This window comes from Balaenoptera acutorostrata, chromosome 1 (genome assembly GCF_949987535.1).
Source record: "Balaenoptera acutorostrata chromosome 1, mBalAcu1.1, whole genome shotgun sequence".
NCBI lineage: Eukaryota > Metazoa > Chordata > Mammalia > Artiodactyla > Balaenopteridae > Balaenoptera > Balaenoptera acutorostrata.
In genome coordinates, this window is record NC_080064.1 from 74,438,256 (window position 1) to 74,457,872 (window position 19,617).

General features: G+C 37.5%; 1 protein-coding gene across 5 annotated transcripts in view; it reads left to right on the forward strand.

The window, feature by feature from the left end:
- The window catches only part of PRKACB (protein kinase cAMP-activated catalytic subunit beta), a 149,414-nt gene that overhangs the window by 117,340 nt on the left and 12,457 nt on the right, over nt 1-19,617 (forward strand). The gene's annotated exons all lie outside the window — the stretch shown is intronic.

Here is a 19,617-nt window from a genome sequence, read left to right on the forward strand (position 1 = left end):
TAAGATGGGAATTCATATAAATGATGTAAACAGTTTTTCATGTTAATGTGATTATAATTGCCATTGATCTTTAGCAAATATGAAATTAACATTAATTCTTCTTGGATATAAGTAGATGTACTATAAGTCAGAGTATTTTACATTTTGTAATTACTCCACAAACCTTTCTTCTTTTGCATTTATAATCCCTAATTTTGTTTCCAAGCGTATTTTGTTTAAAGGCAATCATTCACTCTTGCCGTAACTCATGCATTAGATCCTTTTTAAAAATACTGCAGTCAGTTTTAATAGAGATGAGCCTGATTCAGTAGGCTTTCAAAAATTCCCAGAAGGCCTTCTATGCATTTATGACAGAGTTCATGGGAAGGGATAGTTTCCTTATATTTCCTTATTTTTCCTTTTCCTACATGTGGTACGCTCTATTAGTTTGTTTTTGTTTATGTGTTTGTTTTTGATGATATAACATCAGTCTTGACATGACATTCCCTGAGATGTGATATAGTTGACTTTTTTGTATTTTGTGACCTTCTAAGGCAGAGATAAGCCTAATCAACCTAAAGAATCTGGAAGGAGATAGAAGAAAATCTGTTTCTTTATATCTCAGCCAGATTCATGTTCTATATTTCGTATGAAAGCTGACCCTTAGCATTCATGAACTTAAAATTTATAATGTCAGCTATTCAGAAGGTACCTTGAATGTCCATAATATAATTTATCTTTTTTACTAAGACCCAAATTTAAATATCTGGATGGAACAAGACACCAGTAGAATGAGTCTCTCCAGCCACCTAGAACCCACATCTCAACACAGTGTTGTTCCATATGTCATAGTGCATATGCAGTCTACAGGGATCACAAGATTTTCAGTTATATTTTACTGTATTTTATGGGGGGAAGTTTTGTATTATGGCAGGTTCACAAACTAGGGGACTAACTAAAGAACACATACTTCAACTATGTCAAAGGTAAAAAATAAATACCTCTTACAGCTAACTAAGCTAGGTTTTTGAAAGATTCACACTAAAGTAATATAGAAAGGCAGAACGAAGTATTGATATTTAGGTAATTAAGTATTACTGCTGTCCCTGCTACATTTGTAGATCTCTAAGCTTCAGGTTTCTTATATTTGTAATCGTTTTCACCCAGCAGAATATTAAAGTCAAAGTAAGAGAACTTTTGAGATGAACAAAACAAAAAATCAAGAAAAATTAATAGACAAGGCAGTGATTTATTTTTTAAGAATTTGAGAAGTGATTATGTAAAATCTCAAGAGAAAATAAGGCCAAAGGTCATATGAAGAATAATGAGAGGACTAAAATACTTTTAAATAACTGAATGGGAGAAGCATATTTTACTAGTACAAAGACTAAGAATGCAGAAATTATAGTAATAGTTCCAAATAATTACAGTTAATTACAGAGTTCCTGAATCTTTACTACATTGCTTTTATTTATACTTAATTTCATAGGAGGAATCAAATTTTCTGACAAGGATGCTGTCATAACTAAATTTTATTTACTTAGAAAAATTGTTTTAGCTAAAACAAATGTATCTTCATCTGTATGAATTGGCCTCTGTTTGCCAATCATTGTACATTGTGTAAATTTTTTTTGGCTACTTATGAATGTGTTTTTATTTCATATCAAACTTTAACATTTAGAATCCAGTGGTAGCACACGGTTTAAATTTAAATCTGCATAAATTCTAAAATTGTAACAGTTTAAATCCTGGTCACCTTAGAAGAGAAGAGTAGCAACATAAAATTTTATCATATCACAATATCTGATTTTTTTCCTTTATTTATTAGGAATACGATAGGGTGTTTGGTGTACTATTGTTTTTAACTAAAGGTGCCAGATTATCTCTCCCCATATTGGATGTAAAGTTTTCATTCCTTGTTCCCTTTATGCATTTAAAGTAGAACTCATGAAAACAAAATAATTGTTATTAAGTGATCTCTAGGATCTGTATTATTTGAATGTAAAATCATATTCACATTTCCCAATAAAACCATCTGTTTCAGCACTCAAATCCAAACTAGAAGTTATCTCTATCCACATTACAAAGTATTATTGTCTCTCTAGTTAGTAGCTAAAAGTCAAATTGGAGACGAACTTGTTTTCAAATTTTTTAATTGTTCAAGTCATTGAAAACCCAGTTTTGGTCTTACAGATCCTGTATTTGTATTTAAATTTTTTAATGGTTTTAATGATATCAAATAACATTTAAAAATATACTTTTCATTCAGAATTTTTTTCTTTTTTTAAAAAGCATGGTATTTTATGCAACAATATTTTATGTTGATTATATTTTTGGAAACCATGTTATAAAGATTATAGGTATCATTGACTTATCAAAGTTAAATGAAATGTGTTTAATGAAGTGATTAATTCACTAAAGTACATATATTTGAACATTAGATTTTTATGTTCTTTCTCTATTTACAATATTTTAATTCAAATTGGTATTTATAAATGCACAGAAAGATGATCAATCAGCTTGTTAGATCCTCTCCTACACATATTTTGCCTTTAAAAAAAACAGAGGCGGTGGTATTTATTTATTTTTATTGGGGTATAGTTGTTTTACAATGTTGTGTTAGTTTCTACTGTACAGCGAAGTGGATTTCCCTGTGCTATACAGCAAGTTCTTATTATTTAACTATTTTACACATATTAGTGTATATATGTCAATCTCAATCTCCCAATTCATCCCACCACCCCTGCCCCCTGCTTCCCCCGCTTGGTGTCCATACGTTTGTTCTCTACATCTGTGTCTCTTTTTCTGCCTAGCAAACTGGTTCATCTGTACCATTTTTCTAGATTCCACATATATGCATTAATATATGATATTTGTTTTTCTCTTTCTGACTTAACTTCACTCTGTATGACACTCTCTAGGTCCCTCCATGTCTCTACAAATAACCCAATTTTGTTCCTTTTTATGGCTGAGTAATATTCCGTTGCATATATGTACCACATCTTCTTTATATATTTGTCTGTTGATGGACATTTAGCTTGTTTCCATGACCTGGCTATTGTAAATAATGCTGCAGTGAATATTGGGGTGCATGTGTCTTTTTGAATTATGGTTTTCTCTGGGTATATGTCCATTAGTGCGATTGCTGGGTCATATGGTAAGTATATTTTTAGTTTTTTAAGGAACCTCCATACTGTTCTCCATAGTGGCTGCATCAATTTACATTCCCACCAACAGTGCAAGAGGTTTCCCTTTTCTCCACACCCTCTCCGCACTTATTGTTTGTAGACTTTCTGATGATGCCCATTCTAATCAGTGTGAGGTAATATACCTCATTGTAGTTTTGATTTGTATTTCTCTAATAATTAATGATGTTGAGCAGCTTTTCCTGTGCCTCTTGGCCATCTGTATGTCTTCTTTGGAGAAGTGTCTATTTAGGTCTTCGGCCCATTTTTTGATTGGGTTCTTTGTGGTTTTGATATTGATCTGCATGAACTGTTTCTATATTTTGGAGATTAATCCTTTGCCTGTTGATTCGTTTGCAAATATTTTCTCCCATTCTGGAGGTTGTCTTTTTGTCTTATTTATGGTTTTCTTTGCTGTGCAAGAGCTTTTGTTTCATTAGGTCCCATTTGTTTATTTTTGTTTTTATTTCCATTACTCTAGGAAGTGGGTCAAAAAAGATCTTGCTGTGATCTATGTCATAGAGTGTTCTTCCTATGCTTTCCTCTAAGAGTTTTATAGTGTCCGGTCTTACATTTAGGTCTTTAATCCATTTTGAGTTTATTTTTTCATATGGTGTTAGGGAGTGTTCTAATTTCATTCTTTTACATGTAGCTGTCCAGTTTTCCCAGCACCACTTATTGAAGAGACTGTCTGGTCTCCATTGTATATCCTTGCCTCCTTTGTCATAGATTAGTTGACCATAGGTGCGTGGGTTTATCTCTGGGCTTTCTATCCTGTTCCATTGATCTATATTTCTGTTTTTGTGCCAATACCATATTGTCTTGATTACTGTAGCTTTTCCTGCATCTATTGAGATGATTATATGGTTTTTATCCTTCAATCTGTTAATATGGTGTGTCACATTGATTGATTTGTGTATATTGAAGAATCCTTGCATCCCTGGGATAAATGCCACTTGATCATGGTGTATGATCCTTTTAATGTGTTGCTGGATTCTGTTTGCTAGTATTTTGTTGAAGATTTTTGTATCTGTATTCATCAGTGATATTGGTCTGTAATTTCCTTTTTTTGTAGTATCTTTGTCTGGTTTTGGTATCAGGGTGATTATGGCCTCGTAGAATGAGTTTGGGAATGTTCCTTACACTGAAATTTTTTGGAAGAGTTTGAGGAGGATGGGTGTTAGCTCTTCTCTAAATGTTTGATAGAATTCACCTGTGAAGCCATCTGGTCCTGGACTTTTGTTTATTGGAAGATTTTTTTTTTTAAACATCTTTATTGGAGTATAATTGCTTTACAATGGTGTGTTAGTTTCTGCTTTTAACAAAGTGAATCAGTTATACATATACATATGTTCCCATATCTCTTCCCTCTTGAATCTCCCTCCCTCCCACCCTCCCTATCCCACCCCTGTAGGTGGTCACAAAGCACCGAGCTGATCTCCCTGTGCTATGCGGCTGCTTCCAACTAGCTATCTATTTTACGTTTGGTAGTGTATATGTGTCTATGCCACTCTCTCACCTTGTCACATCTTACTCCTCCCCTTCCCCATATCCTCAAGTCCATTCTCTAGTAGGTCTGTGTCTTTATTCCCGTCTTGCCACTAGGTTCTTCATGACCTTTATTTTCCCTTAGATTCCATATATATGTGTTAGCATACTGTATTTGTTTTTCTCTTTCTGACTTACTTCACTCTGTATGACAGACTCTAACTCCATCCACCTCACTACAAATACCTCCATTTCATTTCTTTTTATGGGTGAGTAATATTCCATTGTATATATGTGCCACATCTTCTTTATCCATTCATCCGATGATGGACACTTTGGTTGCTTCCATGTCCTGGCTATTGTAAATAGAGCTGCAATGAACATTTTGGTACATGACTCTTTTTGAATTATGGTTTTCTCAGGGTATATGCCCAGTAGTGGGATTGCTGGGTCGTATGGTAATTCTATTTTTAGTTTTTTAAGGAACCTCCATACTGTTCTCCATAGTGGCTGTATCAATTTACATTCCCACCAACAGTGCAAGAGTGTTCCCTTTTCTCCACACCCTCTCCAGCATTTATTGTTTCTAGATTTTTTGATGATGGGCATTCTGACCGGTGTGAGATGATATCTCATTGTAGTTTTGATTTGCATTTCTCTAATGATTAATGATGTTGAGCATTCTTTCATGTGTCTGTTGCCAATCTGTATATCTTCTTTGGAGAAATGTCTGTTTAGGTCTTCTGCCCATTTTTGGATTGGGTTGTTTGTTTTTTTGTTATTGAGCTGCATGAGCTGCTTGTAAATCTTGGAGATTAATCCTTTGTCAGTTGCTTCATTTGCAAATATTTTCTCCCATTCTGAGGGTTGTCTTTTGGTCTTGTTTATGGTTTCCTTTGCTGTGCAAAAGCTTTTAAGTTTCATTAGGTCCCATTTGTTTATTTGTGTTTTTATTTCCATTTCTCTAGGAGCTGGGTCAAAGAGGATCTTGCTGTGATGTATGTCAGAAAGTGTTCTGCCTATGTTTTCCTCTAAGAGTTTGATAGTGTCTGGCCTTACACTTAGGTCTTTAATCCATTTTGAGTTTATTTTTGTGTATGGTGTCAGGGAGTGTTCTAATTTCATACTTTTACATGTACCTGTCCAGTTTTCCTAGTACCACTTATTGAAGAGGCTGTCTTTTCTCCACTGTATATGCTTGCCTCCTTTATCAAAGATAAGGGGACCATATGTGCGTGGGTTTATCTCTGGGCTTTATATGCTGTTCCATTGATCTATATTTCTGTTTTTGTGCCAGTACCCAACTGTCTTGATTACTGTAGCTTTGTAATATAGTCTGAAGTCAGGGAGCCTGATTCCTCCAGCTCCATTTTTCATTCTCAAGATTGCTTTGGCTATTCGGGGTCTTTTGTGTCTCCATACAAATTGTGAAATTTTTTGTTCTAGTTCTGTGAAAAATGCCAGTGGTAGTTTGATAGGGATTGCATTGAATCTGTAGATTGCTTTGGGTAGTATAGTCATTTTCACAATGTTGATTCTTCCAATCCAAGAACGTGGTATATCTCTCCATCTATTTGTATCATCTTTAATTTCTTTCATCAGTGTCTTATAATTTTCTGCTTACAGGTCTTTTGTCTCCTTAGGTAGGTTTATTCCTAGATATTTTATTCTTTTTGTTGCAATGGTAAATGGGAGTGTTTTCTTAATTTCACTTTCAGATTTTTCATCATTAGTGTATAGGAATGCAAGAGATTTCTGTGCATTAATTTTGTATCCTGCTACTTTACCAAATTCATTGATTATCTCTAGTAGTTTTCTGGTAGCATCTTTAGGATTCTCTATGTATAGTATCATGTCATCTGCAAACAGTGACGGCTTTACTTCTTCTTTTCCAATTTGGATTCCTTTTATTTCTTTTTCTTCTCTGATTGCTGTGGCTAACACTTCCAAAACTATGTTGAATAATAGTGGTGAGAGTGGGCAACCTTGTCTTGTTCCTGATCTTAGTGGAAATGGTTTCAGTTTTTCACCATTGAGGACAATGTTGGCTGTGGGTTTGTCATATATGGCCTTTATTATGTTGAGGAAAGTTCCCTCTATGCCTACTTTCTGCAGGGTTTTTATCATAAATGGGTGTTGAATTTTGTCGAAAGCTTTCTCTGCATCTATTGAGATGATCATATGGTTTTTCTCCTTCAATTTGTTAATATGATGTATCACATTGATTGATTTGCGTATATTGAAGAATCCTTGCATTCCTGGAATAAACCCCACTTGATCATGGTGTATAATCCTTTTAATGTGCTGTTGGATTCTGTTTGCTAGTATTTTGTTGAGGATTTTTGCATCTATGTTCATCAGTGATATTGGCCTGTAGTTTTCTTTCTTTGTGATATCTTTCTCTAGTTTTGGTATCAGGGTGATGGTGGCCTCGTAGAATGAGTTTGGGAGTGTTCCTCCCTCTGCAATATTTTGGAAGAGTTTGAGAAGGATAGGTGTTAGCTCTTCTCTGAATGTTTGATAGAATTCGCCTGTGAAGCCATCTGGTCCTGGGCTTTTGTTTGTTGGAAGATTTTTAATCACAGTTTCAATTTCAGTGCTTGTGATTGGTCTGTTCATATTTTCTATTTCTTCCTGGTTCAGTCTCGGCAGGTTGTGCATTTCTAAGAATCTGTCCATTTCTTCCAGGTTGTCCATTTTATTGGCATAGAGTTGCTTGTAGTAATCTCTCATGATCGTTTGTATTTCTGCAGTGTCAGTAGTTACTTCTCCTTTTTCATTTCTAATTCTATTGATTTGAGTCTTCTCCCTTTTTCTCTTGATGAGTCTGGCTAATGGTTTATCAATTTTGTTTATCTTCTCAAAGAACCAGCTTTTAGTTTTATTGATCTTCGCTATTTTCTCCTTCATTTCTTTTTCATTTATTTCTGATCCGATCTTTATGATTTCTTTCCTTCTGCTAGCTTTGGGGTTTTTTTGTTCTTCTTTCTCTAATTGCTTTAGGTGCAAGGTTAAGTTGTTTATTCGAGATGTTTCCTGTTTCTTGAGGTAGGCTTGTATTGCTATAAACTTCCCTCTTAGCACTGGTTTTGCTGCATCCCATAGATTTTGGGTCATCATGTCTCCATTGTCATTTGTTTCTAGGTATTTTTTGATTTCCTCTTTGATTTCTTCAGTGATCACTTCGTTATTAAGTAGTGTATTGTGTAGCCTCCATGTGTTTGTATTTTTTACAGATCTTTTCCTGTAATTGATATCTAGTCTCATAGCATTGTGGTCGGAAAAGATACTTGATATGATTTCAATTTTCTTAAATTTACCAAGGCTTGATTTGTGACCCAAGATATGATCTATCCTGGAGAATGTTCCATGAGCGCTTGAGAAAAATGTGTATTCTGTTGTTTTGGGGTGGAATGTCCTATAAATATCAATTAAGTCCATCTTGTTTAATGTATCATTTAAAGCTTGTGTTTCCTTATTTATTTTCATTTTTGTTGATCTGTCCATTGGTGAAAGTGGGGTGTTAAAGTCCCCTACTATGATTGTGTTGCTGTCAATTTCCCCTTTTATGGCTGTTAGTGTTTGCCTTATGTATTGAGGTGCTCCTATGTTGGGTGCATAAATATTTACAATTGTTATACCTTCCTCTTGGATCGATCCCTTGATCATTCTATAGTGTCCTTCTTTGTCTCTTGTAATAGTCTTTATTTTAAAGTCTATTTTGTCTGATATGAGAATTGCTACTCCAGCTTTCTTTTGATTTCATTTGCATGGAATATCTTTTTCCATCCCCTCACTTTCAGTCTGTATGTGTCCCTAGGTCTGAAGTGGGTCTCTTGTAGACAGCATATATATGGGTCTTGTTTTTGTATCCCTTCAGCCAGCCTGTGTCTTTTGGTGGGAGCATTTAATCCATTTACATTTAAGGTAATTATCGATATGTATGTTCCTATTCCCATATTCTTAAATGTTTTGGGTTTCTTATTGTAGGTGTTTTCCTTCTCTTGTGTTTCTTGCCTAGAGAAGTTCCTTTAGCATTTGTTTTAAAGCTGGTTTGGTGGTGCTGAACTCTCTCAGCTTTTGCTTGTCTGTAAAGGTTTTAATTTCTCCATCAAATCTGAATGAGATCCTTGCTGGGTAGAGTAATCTTGGTTGTAGGTTTTTCTCCTTCATCACTTTAAGTATATCCTGCCACTCCCTTCTGGCTTGCAGAGTTTCTGCTGAAAGATCAGCTGTCAACCTTATGGGGATTCCCTTGTGTGTTATTTGTTGTTTTTCCCTTGCTGCTTTTAATATGTTTTCTTTATATTTAAGTTTTGATAGTTTGATTAATATGTGTCTTGGCATGTTTCTCCTTGGATTTATCCTGTATGGGACTCTCTGTGCTTCCTGGACTTGATTAACTATTTCCTTTCCCATATTAGGGAAGTTTTCAACTATAATCTCTTCAAATATTTTCTCAGTCCCTTTCTTTTCCTCTTCTTCTTCTGGGACCCCTATAATTTGAATGTTGGTGCATTTAATGTTGTCCCAGAGGTCTCTGAGACTGTCCTCAGTTCTTTTCATTCTTTTTTCTTTATTCTGCTCTGCAGTAGGTATTTCCACCATTTTATCTTCCAGGTCACTTATCCTTTCTTCTGCCTCAGTTATTCTCCTATTGATCCCGTCTAGAGTATTTTTAATTTCATTTATTGTGTTTTTCATCGTGCTTGGTTCCTCTTTAGTTCTTCTACGTCCTTGTTAAATGTTTCTTGCATTTTGTCTATTCTATTTCCAAGATTTTGGATCATCCTTACTATCATTATTCTGAATTCTTATTCAGGTAGACTACCTATTTCCTCTTCATTTGTTAGGTCCGGTGTGTTTTGACCCTGCTCCTTCATTTGCTGTGTTTTTTTCTGTCTTCTCATTTTGCTTATCTTACTGTGTTTGGGGTCTCCTTTTCACAGGCTGCAGGTTCGTAGTTCCCGTTGTTTTTGGTATCTGTCCCCATTGGCTAAGGTTGGCTCAGTGGGTTGTGTAGGCTTCCTGGTGGAGGGGACTAGTGCCTGTGTTCTGGTGGATGAGGCTGGATCTTGTCTTTCTGGTGGGCATGTCCACGTCTGGTGGTGTGTTTTGGGGTGTCTGTGGCCTTATTATGATTTTAGGCAGCCTCTCTGCTAATGGATGGGGCTGTGTTCCTGTCTTGCTAGTTGTTTGGCATAGGGTGTCCAGCACTGTAGCTTGCTGGTCGTTGAGTGAAGCTGGGTCTTGATGTTGAGATGGAGATCTCAGAGAGATTTTCGCCGTTTGGTATTACGTGGAGCTGGGAGGTCTCTTGTGGACCAGTGTCCTGAAGTTGGCTCTCCCACCTCAGAGGCACAGCCCTGATGCCTGACTGGAGCACCAAGAGCCTTTCATCCACATGGCTCAGAGAAAAAGGGAGAAAAAATAGAAGGAAAGAAAAAAAGAAGATAAAATAAAATAAAATAAAGCTATTATAAAGCAAAGCTATACAGACAAAATCTCACCCAGAAGCATATACATATACACTCACAAAAAAAAGGAAAAGGGGAAAAAATTAATATCTCCTGCTCCCAGAGTCCACCTCCTGAATTTGGGATGATTCGTTGTCTGTTCAGGTGTTCAGCAGATGCAGGCACATCAAGTTGTTTGTGGAGTTTTAATCCGCTGCTTCTGAGGCTGCTGGGAGAGATTTCCCTTTCTCTTCTTTGTTCGCACAGCTCCCAGGGTTCAGCTTTGGATTTGGACCCGCCTCTGTGTGTAGGTTGCCTGAGGGCGTCTGTTCCCCGCCCAGACAGAACAGGGTTAAAGGAGCAGCTGCTTTGGGGGCTCTGGCTCACTCGGGCAGGGGGGAGGGAACGATATGGATGCGGGGCGAGCCTTCGACGGCAGAGGCCGGCATGACGTTGCACCAGCCCGAGGCGTGCCATGCGTTCTCCCGGGGAAGTTGTCCCCAGATCACGGGAGCCTGGCCGTGGCGGGCTGCACCGGCTCCCAGGAGGGGCGGTGTGGAGAGTGACCTGTGCTCACTCACAGGCTGTTTGGTGGCGGCAGCAGCAGCCTTAGTGTCTCATGCCCGTCTCTGGGGTCCACGCTGATAGCCGCGGCTCGCACCTGTCTCTGGAGCTCCTTTAAGCGGCGCTGTTAATCTCCTCCCCTCGCCCACCCGGAAACAAAGAGGCAAGAAAAAGTCTCTTGCCTCTTCGGCAGCTGCAGACTTTTTCCCGGACTCCCTCCCGGCTAGCTGTGGTGCACTAACCCCTTCAGGCTGTGTTCATGCCACCAACACCAGTCCTCTCCCTGTGATCCGACCGAAGCCCGAGGCTCAGCTCCCAGCCCCCGCCCGCCCTGGCGGGTGAGCAGACAAGCCTCTCGGGCTGGTGAGTGCTTCTCGGCACCGATCCTCTGTGCGGGAGTCTCTCCGCTTTGCCTTCTGCACCCCTGTGGCTGCGCTCTCCTCCATGGCTCCGAAGCTTCCCCCTCTGCCACCCGCAGTCTCCGCCCGCGAAGGGGCTTCCTAGCGTGTGGAAACCTTTCCTCCTTCATGGCTCCCTCCCACTGGTGCAGGTCCTGTCCCTATTCTTTTATCTCTGTTTTTTCTTTTTTTCTTTTGCCCTACCCAAGTACGTGGGGAGTTTCTTGCCTTTTGGGAGGTCTGAGGTCTTCTGCCAGTGTTCAGTGGGTGTTCTGTAGGAGCAGTTCCACGTGTAGATGTATTTCTAATGTATCTATGGGAAGGAAGGTGATGTCCGCGTCTTACTCTTCCGCCATCTTCTCTTACTCTTCCGCCATCTTCTATTGGAAGATTTTTAATCACAGTTTTAATTTCATTACTTGTGATTGGTCTGTTCATAATTTCTCTTTCTTCCTGGTTCAGTCTCTCAAGGTTGTACTTTTCTAAGAATTTGTCCATTTCTTCCAGGTTGTCCATTTTATTGGCATATCGTTGCTTGTAGTAGTATCTTAGGATGCTTTGTATTTCTGCACTGTCCGTTGTAACTTCTCCTTTTTCAATTCTAATTTTATTGATTTGAGTCCTCTCCCTCTTTTTCTTGATGAGTCTGGCTAAAGGTTTATCAATTTTGTTTATCTTCTCAATGAACCTGCTTTTAGTTTCATTGATCTTTGCTATTGTTTTCTTCATTTCTATTTGATTTATTTCTGATCTGATCTTTATGATTTCTTTCCTTCTACTAACTTTGGGTTTTGTTTGTTCTCCTTTCTCTAGTTCCTTTAGGTGTAAGGTTAGATTGTTTATTTGAGATTTTTCTGGTTTCTTGAGGTAGGATTGTATTGCTATAGCCTTCCCTCTTCGAACTGCTTTTGCTGCATCCCATAGGTTTTGGGTCATTGTGTTTTCGTTTTCATTTGTCTCTAGGCATTTTTTGATTTCCTCTTTGATTTCTTCAGTGATCTCTTGGTTATTTAGTAACGTATTTTTTAGCCTCCGTGTGTTTGTGTTTTTTACATTTTTTGTTTTTCCTATAATTTATTTCTAATCTCATAGCATTGTGGTTGGAAAAGATGCTTGATATGATTTCAGTTTTCGGAAATTTACCAATGCTTGATTTGTGACCCAAGATGTGATCTATTCTGGAGAATGTTCCGTGTACACTTGAGAAGAAAGTGTAATCTTCTGTTTTGGGGGGGAATGTCCTATAAATATCAATTAAACCTATCTGGTCTATTGTGTCATTTAAAGCTTGTGTTTCCTTATTTATTTTCATTTTGGATGATCTGTCCATTGGTGAAAGTGGGCTGTTAAAGTCCCGTACTATGATTGTGTTACTGTTGATTTTCCCTTTTATGGCTGTTAGCATTTGCCTTACGTATTGAGGTGCTCCTGTGTTGGGTGCATAAATATTTACAATTGTTATATCTTCTTCTTGGATTGATCCCATAATTATTATGTTGTGTCCTTCTTTGTCTCTTGTAATAGTCTTTATTTTAAAGTCTATTTTGTCTTATATGAGAATTGCTACTCCAACTTTCTTTTGATTTCCATTTGCATGGAATATCTTTTTCCATCCCCTCACTTTCAGTCTGTATGTATCCCTAGGTTTCAAGTGGGTCTCTTGTAGACAGCATATATACGGGTCTTGTTTTTGTATCCATTCAGCCAGTCTGTCTTTTGGTTGGAGTGTGTAATCCATTCACATTTAAGGTAATTATCGATATGTATGTTCCTATTACCATTTTCTTAATTGTTTTGGGTTTGTTTTTGTAGGTCCTTTTCTTCTCTAGTGTTTCCCACTTAGAGAAGATTCTGTAGCATTTGTTGTAGAGCTGGTTTGGTGGTGCTGAATTCTCTTAGCTATTGCTTGTCTGTAAAGCTTTTGATTTCTCTGTCGAATCTGAATGAGATTCTTGCTGGGTACAGTATTCTTGGTTTTAGGTTGTTCCCTTTCATCACTTTAAATATATCATACCACTCCCTTCTGGCTTGCAGAATTGCTCCTGATAAATCAGCTGTTAAATGTATGGAGTTACCTTGCATGCTATTTGTCATTTTTCCCTTGTTTATTTTAACATTTTTCTTTGTCTTTAATTTTTTTCAGTTTGATTACTATGTGTCTCGGCTTGTTTCTCCTTGGGTTTATCCTGCCTGGGACTCTCTGTGCTTCCTGGACTTGGGTGGCTATTTCCTTTCCCATGTTAGGGAAGTTTTCTACTATAATCTCATTAGGTAAGCTTTCTACTATAATCTCTTCAAATATTTTCTTGGGTCCTTTCTCTCTCTCTTCCTTCCGGGACCCCTATAATGTGAATGTTGGTGCATTTAATGTTGTCCCAGAGTCTCTTAGGCTGTCTTCATTTCTTTTCATTCTTTTTTCTTTATTCTGTTCTGCGGCAGTGATTTCCACCATTGTGTCTTCCAGGTCACTTATCCATTCTTCTGCCTCAGTTATTCTGCTGTTGATTCCTTCTAGTGTATTTTTCATTTTATTTATTGTATTGTTCATCTCTGTTTGTTTGTTCTTTAATTCTTCTAGGTCTTTGTTAAACATTTCTTGCATCTTCTTGATCCTTGCCTCCATTCTTTTTCCAAGGGCCTCAATCATCTTCACTATCATTATTCTGAATATTCTGAAAAGTTCCTATCTCCACTTCATGTAGTTGTTTTTCTCAGGTTTTATCTTGTTCCTTCATCTGGGACATAGTCCTGTGCCTTTTCATTTTGTCTGTCTTTCTGTGACTGTGGTTTTCGTTCTGCAGGCTACAGGATTATAGTTCTTCTTACTTCTGCTGTCTGCCCTCTGGTGGATGAGGCTATCTAAGAGGCTTGTGCAAGCTTCCTGATGGGAGGGACTGGTAGTGGGTAGAGCTCAGTAAAACTTTAATCCGCTGGTCTGCTGATGGGTGGGGCTGGGTTCCCTCCCTGTTGGCTGTTTGGCCTGAGGCAACCCAGCAGTGGTGCCTACAGGCTCTTTGGTGGGGCTAATGGCGGACTCCAGGAGGGCTGACTCCAATTAGTACTTCCCAGAACTTCTGCTGCCAGTGTCCTTGTCCCTGCAGTGAGCCACAGCCACTCCACCCCCCACCCCCCCGCCACAGGAGACCCTCCAACACTAGCAGGTAGGTCTGGTTCTGTCTCCTGTGGGGTCACTCCTCCTTCCCCCTGGGTCCTGGTGCACACACTACTTTGTGTCTGCCCTCCAAGAATGGAGTCTCTGTTTCCCCCAGTCCTGTCAAAGTCCTGCAATCAAACCCCATTGGCCTTCAAGTCTGATTCTCTGAGGATTCCTCCTCCCATTGCCAGACCCCCAGGTTGAGAAGGCTGACCTGGGGCTCAGAACCTTCACTCCAGTGCGTGGACTTCTGTGGTATAATTGTTCTCCAGTTGAGAGTCGCCCACCCAGCAGTTTTGGGATTTGATTTTATTGTGATTGTGCCCCTCCTACCATCTCATTGCAGCTTCTCCTTTGTCTTGGATGTGGGGTATCTTTCTTGGTGAGTTCCAGTGTCTTTCTGTCAATGATTGTTCAGTAGTTAGTTGTGATTCCAGTGCTCTCACAAGAGGGAGTTGGAGGTGGTATTTAAATGTCAAATTATTCATGCAATATTAAGGTTCAGGTTTAGAAATGCATAGTTAACAGAAAAGTCTTATAATTCCCACATTAACTGTGCCTCATCCTAGCAATACATATGCTAAGTTTCTGTATATAGTCTTTAAATTTAATACTTCAGTGCCATATACTCTATACAAGAATCAGTTATGGTTTCCACAGCAACTCTATCTGGCTGCATTTCTCTTGTTAATACAAAAGTTAACGTTGTGTTCAAAAATGACATTTGCAAATAAGGTGGCAGGCAAGTAACAGCTGTGTGGAAACCTTAAAGTTAGAGTTTTTGACTTATGTAATTCAAAAAAATTCTTAGTTCCATTATGTATGAAGTAAATATTATTCCATTTTTAATGAGCACCAAAAATGTACAAGGAGACACTATAAAAAATATAAAGTTGTAAACATATGTATACACAGAATGATCCAAGAGTCAGTTAATTTTTTCCTGAAGAGCAATCCACATTCACATGAAGTGTAGTTGATTAGCAGCCAGATGGCTTTTCCCTTCTATGTCCAAGGTCCCCAAGATCATTCCCAGGTTAGGTGATTCACTAGGAAGACTCACAAAATTCAGCATATAGTAATACTCAAGGAATGAATACCTTTCATTGTAACAAGTACCTTACAAGAAAGTTTATAAACTAAAATCAGCAAAGGCAAAAGTCACATGGGGTAATGTCCAGAGGAAACCAGCACAAGCTTTCAAGAGTCCTCTCCCAAAGGAGTCAAAAAGGACACTTCATTCCTCCAGCAACAAATCTGGCAACATGGATGAAATGTTATCTATCAGAGAAGCACAGTAAAGACTCAGTGCCCAAGGGTTTTATTGGGATCACATATACACCCTCTACCTAACACATAGCAAAATCCCAGACTCCCAGAGCAAAAACAGATGTTCAGCATAAACCATATTGTTTGTACCAACAGTCTAGGTACAGTGAGCCACTCATGTCATTTAAGGAAGTTTCTTTTCAATGTCTGGAACTTTGAATCACCATTCCAATTCCCAGATACCTGCCAAGTGCCAAACTTGCAGGCAGGCCTTCCTGAAGGGTAGCAGTCTCAGGCCTGCTATATTTTCTCTTTTTTGTGTATTCCTAAGTAATATACACATATACAGATATACCACTACACTTTTTCTAAGGTACCATTGTTAATGCTTTTGGAGAAATTAAAATGCCATTTTCTATTTGGCATGACTACAGTTAAAGAGACTTAACAGTACGCAGGAGTTATTTTCATGAAGTACAAAAACATTTATACCATTTACATAAAATCCAGGGCCGTGTTTTAACACTTTGCTGTGGACATTTAAAATTCTTCTTAATACCTGCTTTGAGACAGTCCTTACCTTAGGGGTCCTATGGGCAAATGATTGCAACTTGTTTTGCAGGGGATAGAATGAGGATGGGGTGGGTAATAACCTTTTGCAACCATCTGAATTCATTATGTCTATGCACTGTTTCTGCATAGGTAAGAACAGATCAGAGAGCCCACAATCATGGTACTAATATTTATTTATAAGTATTTTGTTAATGTCCTAGATGTTTCTTTTTATATATAGGATCCAGGTTGATTAAACTTTCCCTGGGTCCTATGAGGCAGTGTGGAACTTTGCACCATATCTATTAGAAAGCCTAATGTATGAAAAGTTGTTATGTGTTTTGAAAAATTAACTAATGTATATGCTCAGTTTTTCTAGATAATTTTTTTACTGGGATGGTAGATTTCTTGAACTGTACTAATTTAGAGAGAGGATTTCTCAAAATTTATTCCAGTATGCATGTGGACAGAAGTTAACAGATTATTTACTGTATGCAAACTCTTTTGAGTCATTTAAGCCCAGTAAATTTTACCCTGATGCATAAAAGATAATGTTACTGGTTGAACAATCTTTTCCTCTGTAAATTGCAGAAGAATAGCAGTAAAATTTTTCTATTCTTCAATCAAAGATCAACTTTGTAATTTCTGTGATTAAGCTGAGTATAGACAAACTTGATTTTGGTCTTATTTTATTTCTAAAGTTAAAAAAGAGTCAGTGAATTTAAATCACCCAGTATGGGTACTATAACAACATGCACTGATTTGCTTTTTGGATGTAACTTCTTAAATTTTTAGAAAGTAATAGTTACTCCTAAAACTAAAATGTACAAGACTTTATAATCAGTGCTGAAAGCAGAACAATATTCTGTTTGCTCAATTCAGAGTGAATTTCACAGTTGTTTTAACATATTATGTAATATAATTTGACAAAGTTGTTTAAGGTATCAGCTATATTCACAATTCTGTCCTTATAAAACGGTTATGGCTGTCCATTTTCTCCCTGCCTCTATCAAATTTAAGAACCTTAGGAAAAGAAGAGAGTGTTTGTTGTACAAATTTAACAGGTGGAGCATGAGACATGAAGAAAAGAGGAACTTCTTACACTCTCCAATGACTTTTCTAGCACAAGTGCCCTTGGGTAGTCTGGAAACATAATGATAGATATTGTTGACTTCCAGGTTCCTTCTTTGATTCAGAAATTCAACTTCAGTTCATTAAAATATTATCCTAATGAAAAGATTTAAAAAATGAAACATGTATTGAATTAGTGCCTGCAAGATGCAAGGCAGTTTCACAGGGAGTTCCCTGGCAGTCCAGTGGTTAGGACTTGGTGCTTTCACTGCGTGGGCCTGGGTTCAATCCCTGGTTGGGGAACTAAGATTAAGATCTCAAAAGCTGCATGGCACAGCCAAAAAAAAGGAAAGGCCGTTTCATAAAAGTTAACTAATTTCTTTTCATACCTGCCAGATGAAATATACTCTTATCATTTTATAGATGAGGTAAGTGAGACTCAGAAAGGTAAAAGAGTTTGCCCTAAAGCATAGAGAATGTATGTAACTGGAGTTGGGATTGGAACCCAGATATTCTTTCTACTAAAGAAATAGCTTAGTAGAATTTTTAAGATGACAAGAATGTTCCATTTTACTTGATTTAACTCCCTTATCTTATGTGTAGGTAAATCAAGGCTCAGAATTGCCCAAAGATAAAAGCTAGTTTGTGGCAAAAAAAGAAACAGAATCTAGTTCAGTGGTTCATTCATTACTCCTTCACTTGGCTTCAGTGACTCTTCATAATCTTAGTTTTATTCCTGAATTACTCATCTTTCCTTCTAAATCTCTTTGGCTTGATCCTCTTCTTTTTCTGCATTTCTTCCATTGGTGGTCTCATTCTCGTTATGACTTTTAATGCTAGCTGACAGCTCCCAAATTCATTTTTTCCATCCATACGTGACTCATTGAGTTGCAGACTTTTGTATCCAACTTCCTACCTGAAATCTCCACTCAGCGGTCTAATAAATATCTCAAATTCAACCTAAAACTGACAGATTTTTGTTTTCCGTAGCTAATCTGTTCCTCCCACCATCTTTCCCATCTCAGTTGATGGCAACATTATCCTTTCAGCTACTTTCAGTTACTCAAGACAAAACACCCTGGAGTCCTCACTCCATATTTGATGCACAGGAAAACCATTTTGGCTCTATCTTTAAAATATATGCAGAATTCAACTACTTCTTACCACCTTCACTGATACTGCTCTCTAACATTAAGTCAGATCCTGTTACTCCTTTCAGAACTTTGCAATGATTCCCCATTTTCTTCAGAGTAAAAAATTAAAGACCTTACAAAGCAAGGTTTTGTCAGGATAACAACATTTTTAAAGGGTCACTCTTGTTGCTAAGTTTCTTTCTCACTAGAATATAAACACTGTGGAGGCAGGAATCTTTGTCTCCCTTTGGTTTACTACTATATTCCAAGCACATCAGTGCCTAGCACATAGACGGTATTGAATCAGTGTTTGTTGAATTTAAGTTCATGCATTCATTAAATATTTATTAAGCTTATGGTATATGACAGACCAGTGCTGGATACAGAAAATCAGCTGTGGTCTCTGCCTTCATGAAGCTTTCATGAAATAGATGCCCATTCTCAGAGATACTGATTCTGTTGGTCTTCCGTGTATTCCAAACATCTGTATTTTTTAAATTATTACAGATGATTTTGATACACATGATGTGTTAAAAGCTTGTTGTGTGTGTCTGTACCTCACTGTAGAAACAGATTTATTCTCAAGAATATATCATTAGGAAACTCAGAAGTAACTTGGTCTCTAAGGGTTGAAAAACATTCCTAAACAGGAAATATTAGGGGAAAGAAGACCCAGTAAATACTCTAGGGAGTACATATTGCACAAACACCTCTTTCATGTTAAATAATGCCAGTTTCCAATAACCTTATCACTCACATCTACTGGTTGAATGGGGTTAGACTGTCTCTTTTCCACATCTAGCTCTTTACAGCTGTTTTCACATTATTTGCCCTATCATATATTTTGTGCTATCATGGACTGCAGAAACATGTAGGAGTCAAAAGAATTAAGTTATTTTCCCAACAATGAAATTAACTGAGTTGGTAGTCTCACTGGAGCTAGGGTTCCTTATCTTTCTTTAAAAAAAAAAAAAAGAAGGTTCCTCTTCTTTAAAATGAAGGTTTAGACTAAATTAAGCTCCCTCTAGCTGCAGTATTCTAGAATTCTGATTTTACTTTTGACATCTACAGCAGTTATAATTGATAACAGTGATAGAAACAATACAGTATCAAAATTTGATACAGTTTTGAATCATCCCATTATAGAAGTCTTTGGTGTTTCCAGGTTAACATACTATAAATAAAGGTCTTGCATTTAAAACATAATTTCATTTATTTTCTAGTTTTTGCTAATTTCAGTTGATGAATCAACGTGGCTCTTTGGGAAGTTCAGTCAACAAAGAAACTCCATTTCTGATTACATTTCAGAACAGTCATGGAAAAAATACTTTCACAATGATTCTCATTATTTCCCCTCCAGTAGACTTT